The sequence below is a fragment of the Cryptomeria japonica genome, chromosome 1 (assembly GCF_030272615.1).
Source record: "Cryptomeria japonica chromosome 1, Sugi_1.0, whole genome shotgun sequence".
In the NCBI taxonomy this organism is placed as follows: domain Eukaryota; kingdom Viridiplantae; phylum Streptophyta; class Pinopsida; order Cupressales; family Cupressaceae; genus Cryptomeria; species Cryptomeria japonica.
Window position 1 is genome coordinate 154,694,351 of NC_081405.1, and position 16,002 is coordinate 154,710,352.

A 16,002-nucleotide genomic window follows, 5' to 3' on the forward strand; every position below is an offset into this window, starting at 1 on the left:
GACAAATTTTGTTACTAGCAATTAAATAGTAGTTGGCTAGAAAAACTCCAATTAGAAGATCATCACATGTGGCTGAAAAAATCTGCTTGCCATCAAAATAAAAATGTAGCTCCTGATCAAATTTAAAAAATAGTTTAGAAATAAGAAAGGATGTCAATAAATGTCAAAATATGCTAAAAAATTTCTACCACAAAAAGTTTTAGCTAAAAAAATGTGTCAATCATCCCAATGCTCATTATTGTTGTAGAATTTAAACATTACATAAGACCACCTTGAGAAAATACCCAACTAAAAAATGTGTCAATCATCCCAATAAATTAGAGTGAATGATGCCCAATTCCCCCTTAAATGAGATTAATATTAACCATTCGTAAATAACAAAGGCTAACCAATAAAGGAACAACGGTCCACACTAACAACACTAATCGAAGACTCACATTCAAAAGTCTATCAAAGATAAATTGCCAAGTGCAGATTTTATATGTCCCACCTTTTGAATATTTCCAATATCACATTAAAGAACTTTCCCACTACAAATCATTTCTATTAAGGATTACATAATGTTTGATGTAACTAGAAAAAAAAAAATCACAATTTTAAATATACTATAGAATTTTCACATGCCTCTACGAATACTCCTTAGAACCATTATATAGAGTACCAGTAGAAAGGAATTCCAATTAATTTATGAAATTGGAGCTTCAACTACATTATATAATATCTCTTAATTCAATGAAAGAGAAATGCATATAAATGTAGATATTGTAATACTATATTAAGATGTTACATGGTTATAGGTTCAATTAGGATTTTATTTACATGATTTTTTATGTCTTCATTCGAAATACTAAAACCATCTCTCTCCTTGTAGAAATGTAGGTAACCTCTTGTGATGTCATAAGCATAATCCTTGCTAGAACTTGGAACACCATCATTTTTCAAGTACTCCCAATTTAATTCTTTGAGTCGTTCATCCAATAAATTCTTGATGTAATTTAGGGCATCCTCTTCACTAGATCCTGGATTATCTCTCATGTAACATGCTATGGATGAATTTGTTTCTCCTCGATCTATCTCACCCTTCACAATAAAAGATTAATGTTCATAATCAAGTAAATAAACTACTCTTACATCAAACTCATCATTTTACTTTTTATGACTATAGGGAGAATATTATTAATTAAAAACTTTACATACCTTAAACGATTTAATGTCACCTCTTAATCTAAGGCTCAAGCATAAGAGATCATTAAACCTTGATGGATAATCAATTTTTTGAAGAATACTTTCTGAAAGAATCCCATCTATTGTTAACACGGGTTGCAATGTGGTTGCACGAGTCCCTGAACTAACTGTTCCATTCTCAATGTGTTCTCCCAAAGTTGGCATATGCCTTGTAGCAAGCCACTTAGCTTCTTGCATCATTGCATCTATATAACCTTCCCACTACATAAACACGAAAAAGTTTTGAATCAAAAACAACAATATACATATTTTTGTATTAGAAAATACAACTTGCTAAGTTCAGACCCATTTTAGTTATTGAAAGATAAATACCTCGAGAAAGTATACAAATGCCACAAAAAATTCCAAAGCATTAAGTAAATTTGATAATATTATAAGAAATTTAATAACATAAATAAAATATTTATTTTATAAAAATTTAAATTTTATTCTAAAATAAATAAAAAACCATATCCATACAGCATCTTTAGAGGGGATGAGAGTGTCTCGGCCTTGAATCTTTTTAGCTTCTCGATCCATTTCATTGACAGTGTCATACAATGCCATATATAGAAGTTTCATGTATTCAGGAAGGTGGCCTATAGAAGTTGGATCCCACCTAAGAGACAATGAGAAGATTATGGTTAGTACAATCACATATAAATATATTATTAGGTATAACAATACGATATAGCACTTACTTCTTAATAGCTTCTGTGAGGAGTTTCAACTCATCAAGTGTTCCATATGTGTCGTATGTATCATCTAAATATGTTGCAATTGCGGAGAACTTTGCTAGGCCAAACCTAAATGCAGAATACCTCTCATCCTCACAAATTGCACATGCCATTTAAAAATATTCTACATGACGATGTCGAGCAAATTTCAATTCAGACAAACGAGACTCCATCCACCATCTGAAATGCAATATTCACGTAATAATAATAAATCGCATAAAACCTCGACTACCCAAAACTACTCACAAACTTCTTCCTTTATAAAACTTAAATAGAAGAAACACTAGAAATAAAAGTTAGTTCTTTATACAATATAATTATAAAAACTAATCTCTCTCGAATAACTCACCTAGAATAAGCTTTAAGCTCTTGCTGATGCAATGACTGAATCACGTTGAAGTCCATAATAGCTAAAAATAAAAGTTTCTCATTGCCCACAGTCCTAAAAAAACCAATTATCATAGTTAAACTTTTTGAAATATTCATATTTTCAATTCAAAGTTACAATGACATTGCAAACCCAGTAATGGAAAACATATTAGGTATTGCAACTACCTGGCCCACAGATTGTTTTCTCTGTAGATTTGAATATATTTCTTTGCTTCCAATCTGGGCAGATTGGTGTACCAGCCATACTCAAGATTGAATGATATCTGGATATAAAAATGTTCTTATTACAATATAAACAAAGGAGTATGTATGATAGATATAAGAAATGAACAAGTTCAATGGTAAAAGCATGTGCACCTCATATAGGAATCAATCTTCTAGTCTTCTTAAAGCTCACCTCTTGTAAAAGGTTGGAGCTGATCCCATTATTCTCCATAGCTTGACTTAAATATGTTGTAGAGAATTCCTTAGCCTCGTCCAAAATTTTCTCCCCAGGAAAAGCAATATGTGAAGCTCTAAACAGATTTAGAACACCTTTAATTTTATCCTCCTCTGTTTGAGCAGTGGAGTACAAGAACTGCCCATTTGCTGTTCTAAAGGATCCCAACATTCCTGCCATCAAATTTTCCACACTATTGTGTTGGCAAATATAGCAATATCAATTGAACCCAAAAATCAGATTAAATATAAGTTAAAATGTTTCTTATTTTCACAATCAGATATATATCAAAACTTTTGAGGTATTTAGATTTAAAACAGAGATCATACCTGGAGAAACAGGATATCTATGGAGCCTAAGAATCCTAAAGCCCAAGGCCGTGGTGTTGAGATCTCTTGGGCATTCACCCCAATACCTGTGGCATTCCATTCAAACTGTTATATACATATTGATGGCATATTGTCTTATAATAATAAATAATAGAAACAAACCTGTAAATAAAATCAAGGGCTTCTTTGATTGCCTTCCGAAAATGTCGGTCTATTCCAAGACGTTCGATATTATCGACCAGGACAAGAAGTGGGCGAACACTATCTGCATGTGATTCGCTGAACATGTCTTTGATCTCGCTAATAAGACTAGCAGAATGTTGAGCCTGTGAAATCCAACAACAATGTGCTTTAATTTTTTGGAAGTAATCTAAGAATTTATGATATTGTTATGGGAATTCAATTGTATTGTTTTCGAGTTAAACATCACAGCAGCATTTAGTACTTTTACTTTGTGATTCATGTTTATTTTTTCTTATTTTGAGTTTGGCATCATAATGATTTGAGAAAGCCAATAAAGCCTACCCACTTATTCCCAAGAGTTTACATAAACAAATAACTTGGATTTAAGAGTTGAAAATGAAAATGAAAGGAAATGATTTATTAGCATAGATCTGTAATTGCTTTAGAGACATATCTCAAGATAGAAAACGAAAGTAATATGTAAAAAGATTAAAGATGCTCCTAATCAAATTGCAACTAATAAATCAAGTGTTTTAGATACATAAGACAGTCCTAAATAGGCATTCCGATACCATTGGTGGGATGTATTCTATTGCAATAATGTCATATCTAAGCTATTTAAACAAAAAAACAAGTGTAATTCTTAATTATTATAATTATTTCAATTCAAGTGAGATGGATTCTTTTGAATCATGCGTGAAACATAATTAATAAATTTGACTCAAAATTACACGATTGAATCTGATGATGTTATTACTTACAAATGACAAATCATGTCCAAACTCAAACTCCAAAGGGAACTTTGGGACGAGAACAATTTAATCAATCTTGGGATGCAAACAGGAATATTTCAAAAGTTGTAACAAATAAATAAAACAGTAGAAAAAATAAATTAGCTTGCCTTATAAGGATGTTGTGGAAGAGACTGTATGAAATCATCGCTCCACAAGTTGGGATGATGTTTACCAGTGCGCCGCAAAGGGATTTCAGCTCTAGTTAAGGCCTGATTAAGCTTCTTCCTTCGTACTAACAATGGTACTGCTTTACTAGTGCAAAGGTGGGCAGGGTGATTAAGTTTGAGAGTGTGACACAAGCTCAAATTACAAGGGAAAATGGAGATGAGAGCCATTGCTTATTGCAAGAGATAAATCCTTACTGCAAGAGAAATCTTTTTTATAGAGAAAATTGATAGAATGGTACAAAACAAGGATCCAAATTTTCCCATTTTGTAAAATAATTTATCCCAGTGCGCCCTTGTAGGTAGTGACCCACATGTTCAACACTCTCTACTTTATTCTGCCATTAAAGGCTGTCATGCATAATATATTTAATTTGTTACGGACAGTCACTAAAAATTGTACTTGGGAAGTATATTTAATCTGTTTGTTTCACCTACGCTCAAACATTGAATATAGTATTGTTATTTTTTATTACAAGTTATAATTATTTTCAGTTTATGCTCTCATTAAAAAACGATTGTTTTGCATTGCACATGTGAAATCATTCTACTGTAAATAAATATTTTAGACCACATGTTTCATACATTTGTAAAATATGCTTTCTATTGTGTACAATGAAAAGTAATTTCAAAGAAATGAAAATAATAAAAAAATCATTCAAAATTGCAAAACATAACAATAATCGAAATTAGGTTAAAATGAAGTCAAATAAGCATATAATTTAACGAAAAGAAATTATATCAAACCTCTTGTTGAGTAGATTTTTCCAATATGGTTGGTAGATGTGTGCTCACTCAAAGATCAAGGGTGGAGGATGGAGGGTAGGAATAAAGGAATTAATATTTCCTTTTGAGTAGGTGAGGGGGACAAACCGATGCGGGAGCATCCCCAGTTCATAGCAATCTTGCATCAACCAAAAACATTTTCCTTTATATTTTTCTTTTTGTTTGTAGTTTCAGTTTTCCTTTTTGTGTGTCTCGGTTTTGGCTCAATGGATCATGTGGAGTTGGATTCTACTTGAAGACTTGATCATCTTTATTGCTTTTAGACCGCATCGCATTTGGATAATTTTCCGGCAAGATATCGTTATCGGTTTCATTGACAATTTATTGTTACCAGTTGCCTAGACCTATTTTGGTGATCTATTGGAACCCCTTCTGAATCTTGCGGAGCCTTGGGCATTGATTCTAATATTCCTTTCCGTGTGGACAACCTTTTCCCGCGATCTACGTTTCATCCTTTGGATTTTTTGGAGGAATATTTTGGTGGATGCTGACCTTGTTATTTTGCACGTTAGGTCTTGTTCTTTGGGTTTTGATCCCTTTTGACCCGACTGGACCCTTTGGATCGATATATATAATTGTAATTGTGCATTAGAATCAGGAGAATTGTAGAATCGAGTAGCTAGAATGTGCATAGAATATAGATCTCAAGATTCAAGGTCTCAGTTGTGACCTATTATGTATGTTCTACTAGGCCTATGAGCCAATATGTTGTAACCCGGTTGTTACTGGTTGGACGTAATCAAATTTCATGATATAAAACAATATATACTGCATTGCCTCCATCATATCTTTTTGTTTTTGTTGTGTTTACTCTTGTTGATCGGTCCAAATTGATCTCTTTGAGGTCCCTCCTAACCGGTGACTGCTTCACAAACCCATGTGCTTGATGTGATGGGAGGAGTTGATTCACTTAAATTTTTAAGTATATGCACATGCTCAAAGGGGCTTTAGGAGGAGATTAGGATTAGGATTAGGATGCAAGTGAGAAACATTGGAGGATTTGACATTTGGAGAGAGAAAAGGAGGAGGAATTAAAAATATAATTTTAATTCCATGAGGAGGAAAAGGGGAATAAGTAAATTAAATTAAATAAATAAGGGTGTTGAATAGATGAAGGGCTAAGTATTAGTGTTGAATAGAACCTTAAGAAATAGACTAGAAAATGGATAAATATAAATGATTAATTAAATAATATGAATTATTTGACTAATAGAAATATCTAGAATAGACAAATGATGGGGATAAATTGATAAATGCCTATGAGTAATTTTAGATGTCTACATTTTACCCCTCTTTGAGATGGTGCTACAAAGTAGAATCATTTGAAAGAAGATTAAGGCATAGAGATTGAAAGAAAATACTTAGATTAGAGATAATGCCCCAATCATTCAGAGTGACTAGGAGGAAAGATGATAGGAGATGAGGATGAGGATACACCCTCGAGAGAACATGTGGTTTCAAGAGAAGATTAGAGATGATAGCATCATTTCAGAAAACATTAAGACATGGAGCTTGGAAAAAAATGGTTAGATTAGAGAAGATGCCTTAGTCAGTCAAAAGAGTGACTAGGAGGAAAGATGATATGAGATCAAGATGAGGATTACCCCTCAAGAGGACATGTGGTTTCAAGAGAGAACGAGTGTGATCTCAAAATGGATGAGATGATGCATGCATGATGTATGGATGATTATGATAGATGTATTATGGATGTATTTGAGGATGATGATGTCTATGATGATGGATGGGAAGATGAAAATGATTAATGGATAGACTAAAAAGTCTAGATGATGCAAGATGAGACTAAATGATAATAAAATGAATGGGAACATAAATGGGTAGAGGAACAAATCTATATTATGTGAGATGCAATGAGATGATAATGTAGTGATATGTATAAATACAAGAGAAGATGAATAAAAGAAAAGTGGATTGATAGATAATGCAAATGATGAGGAGATTAGAAGAAGGAAGATAGTGTTGGTCCCTACCGGTGACTGAGAGGGGGGGGGTGAATCAATTTCCTACCGATTATACAAAATTAAAAACCTTTTTCTCAAGTCTTCACTAACTTAATATTCATCAATACAAATAGTTATTGCAGGAGAACATGCATGCATGAAAAGATACACAATAACACTAAGAATTATCTCGTGGAAACCCAAATGGGAGAAAACCACGGTGTGAGTTGATGCTCATGAAATTTGTACTTTTCTGGAGCACGCCCTGTAAGGAGCCATCCGTGTTAGGAGATTACAAAGACACTATTAGGTGCCACCCGGTTAAGGGATTTTCTTTAAGGCCTATTAGTGCCTTCACCCTGTTAGAGGTGGCCTTGTTAAAGGACTTAGGATCATCAATTAAGATGTCACCCGGTTAAGGTATTTTACAGAGGGACCTATTAAAGTCCACCCAATTAAGGTATTTTATAGAGGGACCTGTTAAAGTCCACCCGGTTAAGGGATTTTGAGTTGCAATGGTTAGAAAGCAACAAGAATTTGATCTGCTTAAATAGCTACTGATAGCTTGATCAGATCACAATGAATCTCATACTCTGTCTGCACCGGTTGTGTCTGCTCTGCACTACACCGGTTCTCTGCTCATACCCTCGGCTCTGCATTATGTCGGTTCTCTGCTCATACCCTCGACTTTGCTAAATCACTTAGCACTTCCTCACCCTTTACTCTGCCTCTACACTCTGCCCTTTGGATCACCTCTCATGAGATTTTCACTTTGAAAAATTTTCAATCAATCATTTTGGTTTTTGCCAAAAACCTTTATACCATATTTCGCCAACACATACCCATTGATTCCTCAATCAGTTTACACCTAACACTTGGTAGATTTGAAATTAAAATCTTTCCAAATATTCCCGCACTCTCTATGCACACTCTTCATCAATCTCACAAGCAACTCATCCTTGACTGCCTCTGCAATTCATAATTTCACCAACCTCTGGGTCGTGTTCTATTTTTTAAATGCGAACCAGAAAATCTACACAAATCTCACCTTAACTAGTTGTTAACTACTGTAGACTTCAATATCCATTTTTTTGACGATATCTCACCATGACTGACTCACCTTTGGTCATTGCATCCAGCTTACCAATCATTACTCCGAGATTCCCGGTAGATATCATCCTTCAACCTGTATCACCAGTTCACTAGTGTAACTCTGTTATCTTCTGCCACCGGTCACTGATCACTAAACAAACTGATCACTTGTTTGTCTAGAGAGCTCTGGTCATGCATAGGACTACTAAACTTCGTCTGAGTCAACTCCTGTGACCGCATCATCATGTCAACTACTTCTTATGGTGACTTCTTCTTTATCCGATGGGGAGTCTTGTTGTTTCTTGTTCAAACATCCTTCAGCATATCGGTTTCTGGTTGACACTTCTACACTAACTTACTTGTCAGTTGGAAACAATGCACTACCAGCATATCACTTACTGGTCTGCAGTCCTCTCACAAGTCAACACTTACTTGTGTACTAGTGACTCCAAAGGTCTTTGTGTTGAAAGACATTTCCTCACTTACCGATGAATATCAAAGACATCTCATTAAGTATGCAACAATAACAGTACTGCACATTATACCGGTAACCATCCTATACCGATTGACATCAATGATAATCACAATGCCAATAATCTCCCCCTTGGCATTGATGGGAACACTTTTGAGTCCTCTTTAGCAATCACTCACTTTTGCTTCTACTGAACCGATCTTTGAGTAATGATCTTACTCTCCCTTTCAGCTAGCTTCCATTCATATTACTTCTGACTTCATTGTCACATTTATCTTCATCTTCCTTCATGTTACATCATCTATATTCAAACTTAAATCTCCCCCTTTGGCATTGATGGCAACACTTTTGACTCCTCTTTAGCAATCACTCACTTTTTCTTCTATTGAACCAATCTTTGAGTAATGATCTCACTCCCCCTTTCAGCTGGATTCCATTCATATTACTTCTGACTTCATTGTCACATATGTCTTCATCTTCCTTAATGTTACATTATCTGTATTCAAACTTCTCCCCCTTTGACAATAATGCCAAAGGTTTAGTCTAGACACCCTATTTCACAAACTGCACTGATTGCTCCCCCTAACAGGAATAGTCCATAATCATCAATCCAAATACATATATTTTTCAAGAAAATCATACCAGATTGATGGTGTTCCGATCTTTACTCACCTTAGAGTATGCAGGGGAATTACCCTTAGCTTACCTCTAAGATATTCAAAGGTGTCCTTTGATAGTGGCTTGGTGAAGATATTTGCCACCTGTTCTTTTGTTGGTATATGCTCCAACCTTACTTCCTTGTCATGACCCTATTTCCTTGAGGTAGTGGTATTTGATAGCTATATGCTTTGTCTAGAAATGCATCACTGGATTCTTGGATATGTTGATAGCACTGGTGTTGTCACAGTGAATCACCACAGCTTCAGTCACCTTTTCTTGGATATCTTCCAATATCTTCTTGATCCATACTACTTGTGTATAGTTGATTGGAGCAGCCACATACTCTACCTCAGTTGTGGATTGAGAGATGCAATTTTGTTTCTTGCTTGTCCATGACACAATCCTGTCTCCAAGAAAGAATGCACCTCCACTAGTGCTCTTTCTGTCATCAATGTTCCTTGCCCAATCTGCATCGGTGAAGACACGTAAGTTGAAATATCCCTTATGTGGATACCAGAGATCATACTCATTAGTCCCCTTAAGGTATCTAAATATTCTCTTAATCGCCACCATATGAGTCTCTTTTGGATTTGCAGCAAATCTAGCAACCAAGCCAACTACTTGTGCTATATCTGGTCTATTGTGTACTGAATACTACAACTTACCGATCATGGATCACTAAAGTGTCTCATTCACTTCGTTAGCCTCATCATTTTTGGAGAGCTTGCAACCTATAACCATTGGAGTTTCAATAGGTTTGGAATCTTCCATTCCAAAAGTCTTCAATATTTCCCTTATGAACTTGTTCTGGCTAATGAATATACCATTCTTTAGTTGAGATACTTGTAGACCGATGAAGGATTTTATTTCACTAATCATGGACATTTCAAATTCCCACTTCATTTCATCTGCAAAACCTTTTCTCATCTTATCATCTCCCCCAAAGCTGATGTCATGTACAAAAATCTCTGCAATCAGATGTTTTTCTTTTTCTCTGGTTTTCAAATACAAGTTGTTGTTGTCACTGGTTCTCATGAACCCTGTGCTTAACAGATATGAATGCAACCTCTCATACCAAGCTCTTGGTGCTTGTTTTAGCCCATACAGAGCCTTCTTCAGCTTGCATACCATATCTCTTCCATCTTCTGATACAAACCCTTCTGGTTGCTCTATATACACTTTTTCCTCTAAAATACCATTCAAGAATGTCGATTTGACATCCATTTGGTAAAATTTGAACTTCTTGTAAGCATCATAAGCAAGCAATATTCTAACCCCTTCCAACCTAGCTACTAGTGCAAAGGTTTCTCCATAAGCCAAACCTTCTTCCCGAGCATACCCTTTGCAGACTAACCTTGCTTTATTTCTTACTACTTGACCAGTTTCATCCATTTTATTTCTAAACACCCATTTGGTGCCTATCACATTTTTGTTCTTCGGTCTGGGCACAAGAGTCCAAGTTTCATTTTTCTCAATCTGCTCTAGTTCTTCCTCCATGGCTTTAATCCAGTCTTCATCTTTTAGAGCCTCCTTTGTTGTTCTAGGCTCAATTTTGGAGAGTAGACAGCTATTCTCTCTTGCTCTTCTTCTAGTCAAAACTACAGCATCTTTGTCACCAATGATATTGTCATAAGAGTGATTGTTTCTGACATACCTTGCTAGTACTGGTTCATTTCTTGGAGCTTCTTCTACCGGTTGTGTAGGTTCTACTTCACATTCTTCCTCATTTGCCGCTACAACAGGATTCTCTTCAACAAGTTCGATCGGTACAGTGTACTCGAATCCTTGATAATCCTCTGGTTCACTCTTGCTATCCTGTTCATTTTTCTCAAAGAACTCATCTAGTCTGACATTGGCACTCTCCACAATCTTACCGGTCCTTTTGTTCAAACACCGATATGCTTTACTCTTAGTGGAGTAACCTAAGAAGGTTCCTTCATCACTCTTGGGATCGAACTTTCCAGAGTACTCATCCCTCTTGATGTAGCACTTGCTTCCAAATACTTTGAAATATTTCACTTTGGGTGAGTATCCACACCATAATTCATAGGGAGTTTTATTTGTCCCTTTCTTCACTTGTATTCGGTTCAAGGTATACACAACAATGTTGACTGCTTCTCTCTAGAAGATATGTGGAATATCCTTTAGTATCATCAGAGTCCTCGCACAATCAATTAGATTTATGTTTCTTCTTTCAACAACCCCATTCTACTGAGGTGTTCTGGGTGCAGACATTTGTCTCATAATCCCTTGTTCTTCATAGTAATTTATGAACTCTTGAGATGTGAACTTTCCTCCTTTGTCTAATCTCAAACATTTCAAACTCTTACTAGTTCCTCTCTCCACTCAAGCCTTGAAGACCTTAAACATGTGAAAGGATTCAGATTTTTCTTTCAAGAACACAGCCCACATCATTCTTGAGAAATCATTTACAAACAACATGAAGTATCGGTCCCCATAGAAACTCTTAGTTCTCATAGGACCACATAAATCTGTATGCACATAGTCTAGCACATTCTCAGATGACTATGAGTTGTTGTTGAAGCTAGATCTGGTCAACTTTCCTAATTAACATTCTTTACACATAACATTCTCAATTTTCGTAATGTCAGGCATACCTCTGACAGACTTCATTTTACTAACCTTTTCTATACTATGAAAATTTACATGACACAATATTTTGTGCCATAGCTAACTATCTTCTACCTTTGTCATTAGGCAACTTCCTATAGTGGATTCTTGGTAGAACAAATTTCCTCTAGTTTGTTTACCGATAGCAATCTGACTTCCTGATTTGTCATTTATTTTTCATATTCCTTCATTGAATTCTAACTGGTAACCCTTATTGTTAATTTGTGCAACACTTAACAGACTATATTTTAGCCCTTCTACCCAATAAACATCTTCACAATTTGTTTTATCATTTAGGGCTATAGATCCCTTACCTTTTACTATACAAGGAGTATCATTGCCAAATCTCACCGTTCCTCCATTACAGTCCTCCACGCTAAGGAATTTGTTTCTGTCACCGGTCATGTGGTGAGTGCAACCACTATCAATTACCCAATTTCTACACCAGTTTGAACTAGAGATTGGTTCCATATCACTTTCCTCTATGTTATCTTCCTTTACCACTACAAATGCAATTCCATGTCCATCAAATCCTTTTGATTCTTCATCGGTAACTCCTTCTGCAAGATAGCACTCATTCTTTCTCTTGTCTTTGTAGCTTCTAAAATTATCCTTCCTATCATTATCAGGACATGATCTGGATGCAATATGATATATTATATTGCAAGAGAAACACTTTAAGGGAAGTTTACCTTTATACTTTCCTTTTCCTCTTGGCAACCTTATTGCTAATAGATCTTCAATCTCATCTTGTTCTTGTTCTTTAGATAATAGGTTGTCACATTCATGAGAATGACTGGTTATTGTAGTATAACTATTTCCAGTTTCTTTTCTTCTCCTTGTTGGTGCGGGTATCAGGGAAGCTTTGAAGGTAGCATCAATATTTGGTACACTGTTATCATAGTTGCTCAGTTCAAAAGTAGTCAACTTACTGATCAGTGAGTCAAGTGAAACACTAACTGTTCCCAAGGATCTGAGTTCGTGAATTACAGAAACCCTTATGGCATATTGTGGTAGCAAGTTTCTCAAGATTTTACTGACCACATCATCTTCTTCAAGCTTTCCTCTAGCACTTCTGATGGAATTTACTACATCATTTATTCTTTTGCTATATTGTTCTGTATTTTCTCCTTCTTGCATCCTCATCTCATCAAATTTTCCTCTTGAGTTGTCCACCTTAGCCTTTTGTACATGAGGATCTCCTCCATAAACAGTCTTCAACTTATTCCACATCTCATAGGTTGTTTTCAGATCTTGTACCTCAACATACTCATTATCAGATAGAGTGCTAGCAATCACATCTATAGTTATAGTTTTGTCTTGCCTTTCTTAGATCTGATTTGCAGTGAGAACCCCTGTAGGTTCATTGTACTCTATGATTACATGATTCCAATATTTATCTCCTAGGGTTCTTAGGTAGAGGTTCATTCTACCACACTATAAAGTGTATTTCTCCTTGGAGAACTTAGGGCCCTCCTTTCACATCATCTTGGATCTTTCCTTAAGCTAAGCTCTTATGAATCTAATGACCAAAGCTCTGATACCAATTGTTGGTCCCTATCGGTGACTAAGAGGGGGGGTGAATCAATTACCTATCGGTTATACAAAATTAAAAACCTTTTACTCAAGTCTGCACTAACTTAATATTCATCAATACAAACAATTATTGTAGGATAACATGCATGCATGAAAAGATACACAATAACACCAAGAATTATCTCGTGGAAACCCAAATGGGAGAAAACCACAGTGTGAGTTGATGCTCACAAAATTTGTACTCTTCTAGAGCATGCTCTGTAAGGAGCCATCCTTGTTAGGAGATTACAAAGACACTGTTAGGTGCCACCTAGTTAAGGGATTTTCTTTAAGGCTTGTTAGTGCCTTTACCCTGTTAGAGGTAGCCTTGTTAAAGGACTTAGGATCATCAATTAAGATTTTACCTGGTTAAGGGATTTTACAAAGCGACCTATTAAAGTCCACCCAGCTAAGGGATTTTGAGTTCCAATGCTTAGAAAGCAATAGGAAGTTGATATACTAGAATAGTTACTGATAGCTTGATCAGATCACAATAAATCTCATACTCTATCTGCACCGGTTGTGTTTTCTCTACACTACACCGGTTCTCTGCTCATACCCTCGGCTCTGCACTCTGTCGGTCCTATGCTCATACCCTCGGCTCTGCTAAATCACTTAGCACTTCCTCACTCTTTACTTTGCCTCTGCACTCTACCCTTTGGATTGCCTCTCTCAGGATTTGCACTTTGCAAATTTTTTGATCAATCATTTTGGTTTTCACCAAAATCCTTTATAACATATTTCGCCAACATATACCGGATGATTCCTCAATTAGTTTACACCTAACACTTGGTAGATTTAGCCAACAAAATAAATCAAGAAATAAAGCGTGACAAGTGTCGCCACATAAAACAAAATAGATGAAAGAAGAATTACATAAGTCCAAAAATTAAATGAACTCGAATGATGCTAGCACAAGTCACAAAATAACTCAAGGAAAAAATCCAACTTAACCAAATCTACATCATAAGGTGACCAATATCTGTCACACCAAAGAGAGTAACCGCTACACATCACTCAAGGGTACAACACCCTAAATGTGTTAGAGAGTGCGTTTCAAACACTTAAAACCATAGATTTATTTATATATTTATATTCATTTTATCATTTTATTGCAATCTAATCTTTTATGAAAGTCTAGACAAGTATCCTTCATGAAATAAAACATATGCATGGTGGAAATGAAGTGTTTCATACACACAAGGAATATAATAATGACATGATTAATATTCAAGATATCCTATCTATAGAATTGCCACATTTACCGAGTTACAACAAAAATAAATATCAAAACCTCAACTAATCACTCGATGAAGTACTAAAATATTCACCATTTCTCTTAATGCACAATAAATAACATACAGACAATAACAATAGTCTACATGATGTCATTGAGAGATTTAATCAATTTCATATATTCACACAATTAAATTTACTCATATGAAATGGATCTCATCACTCAATCTCCAAACAAAATTTAATATCAAACTTTGATTACTCCTACTCCTATCTCCTATGTTGATTTCCTTAACAAACCATTAACCAGATAATATATCTACATTACATAAAACTAAAGATCATAGCCTTACTTGCAACCACTTATTTTCATTTACATTTAATTTCACATAATTTCAAATACTTTCATACATACTTTATTCTATTCAACTCATCTCCTGTCAACCCTTAACTATATTCTTTTGTAAACTAAATATTATGAGTTATTCAAGGGAAATTGCCATTAAGAAACATATTCAAATGTCATTCAATCTATTATCAATCCATCCTACTGGAATTCATTAAGCAGGAACTTCCCTAAAATTTGATTAGGTTAAGGAGATAGCATCTTTTATAAATCTATCTATTCAATCAAACAATACATTTCATTAAGACCACACAGCTCCTTCACAAGTCTAAGACTTTTTTGTTACCAACCAAATAAAGACACAATAGTATAATTTTAAATTTTATGTACTATATATGCAATTATTCAACTTTACTTCATTCAACACATATACTATAACATGATCTTTTAACTTACTACTTCATAAATTCTCTACATTATTTATGCAAGAGATATTCTACCTAACTAACTCTTCTTTTAAATGGAAATCATGGATGCAATGCACAAATCTTAATCTTCAAAGCAAATTTAATTCCATCCTAACTTCTCTTTTAGTGTATGCAAAATCATACTTATAAATGAGTATTCAATGCTTCTACTTAATATTAAGAAACCTTTAAACTCTATAAATCTTTTACCCAATTAGTGAGAAGACGGAGGAAAACATTGCCAAACAATCAATATATGCACAAAAAATTATATATATGGACAGTTTGAATTTTCCTAGGCATGCCATATTTATTGTACTATGCAGCTACTTACATTATTCTTTAAAATATACAAGTTCAACCTTCCGCAAGGTCTCCTAGCATTACAAATGCAGCTAGAACCTCAAATTCTTATTAAATGTTATGATTTATTCAAAGTATCTTTTCTTACATATAGGATTACACACATATAAAAACACCCAATAATTCTATTTAATACCCATACATCACCAATTAGCT

At 34.8% G+C, this 16,002-nt stretch overlaps 1 pseudogene; it reads right to left on the minus strand.

Annotated features, from left to right (window-relative positions):
• Positions 1 to 783: 783 nt before the first annotated feature.
• On the minus strand, positions 784 to 4,431 carry LOC131051814 (alpha pinene synthase, chloroplastic-like; annotated as a pseudogene).
• Positions 4,432 to 16,002: the final 11,571 nt, after the last annotated feature.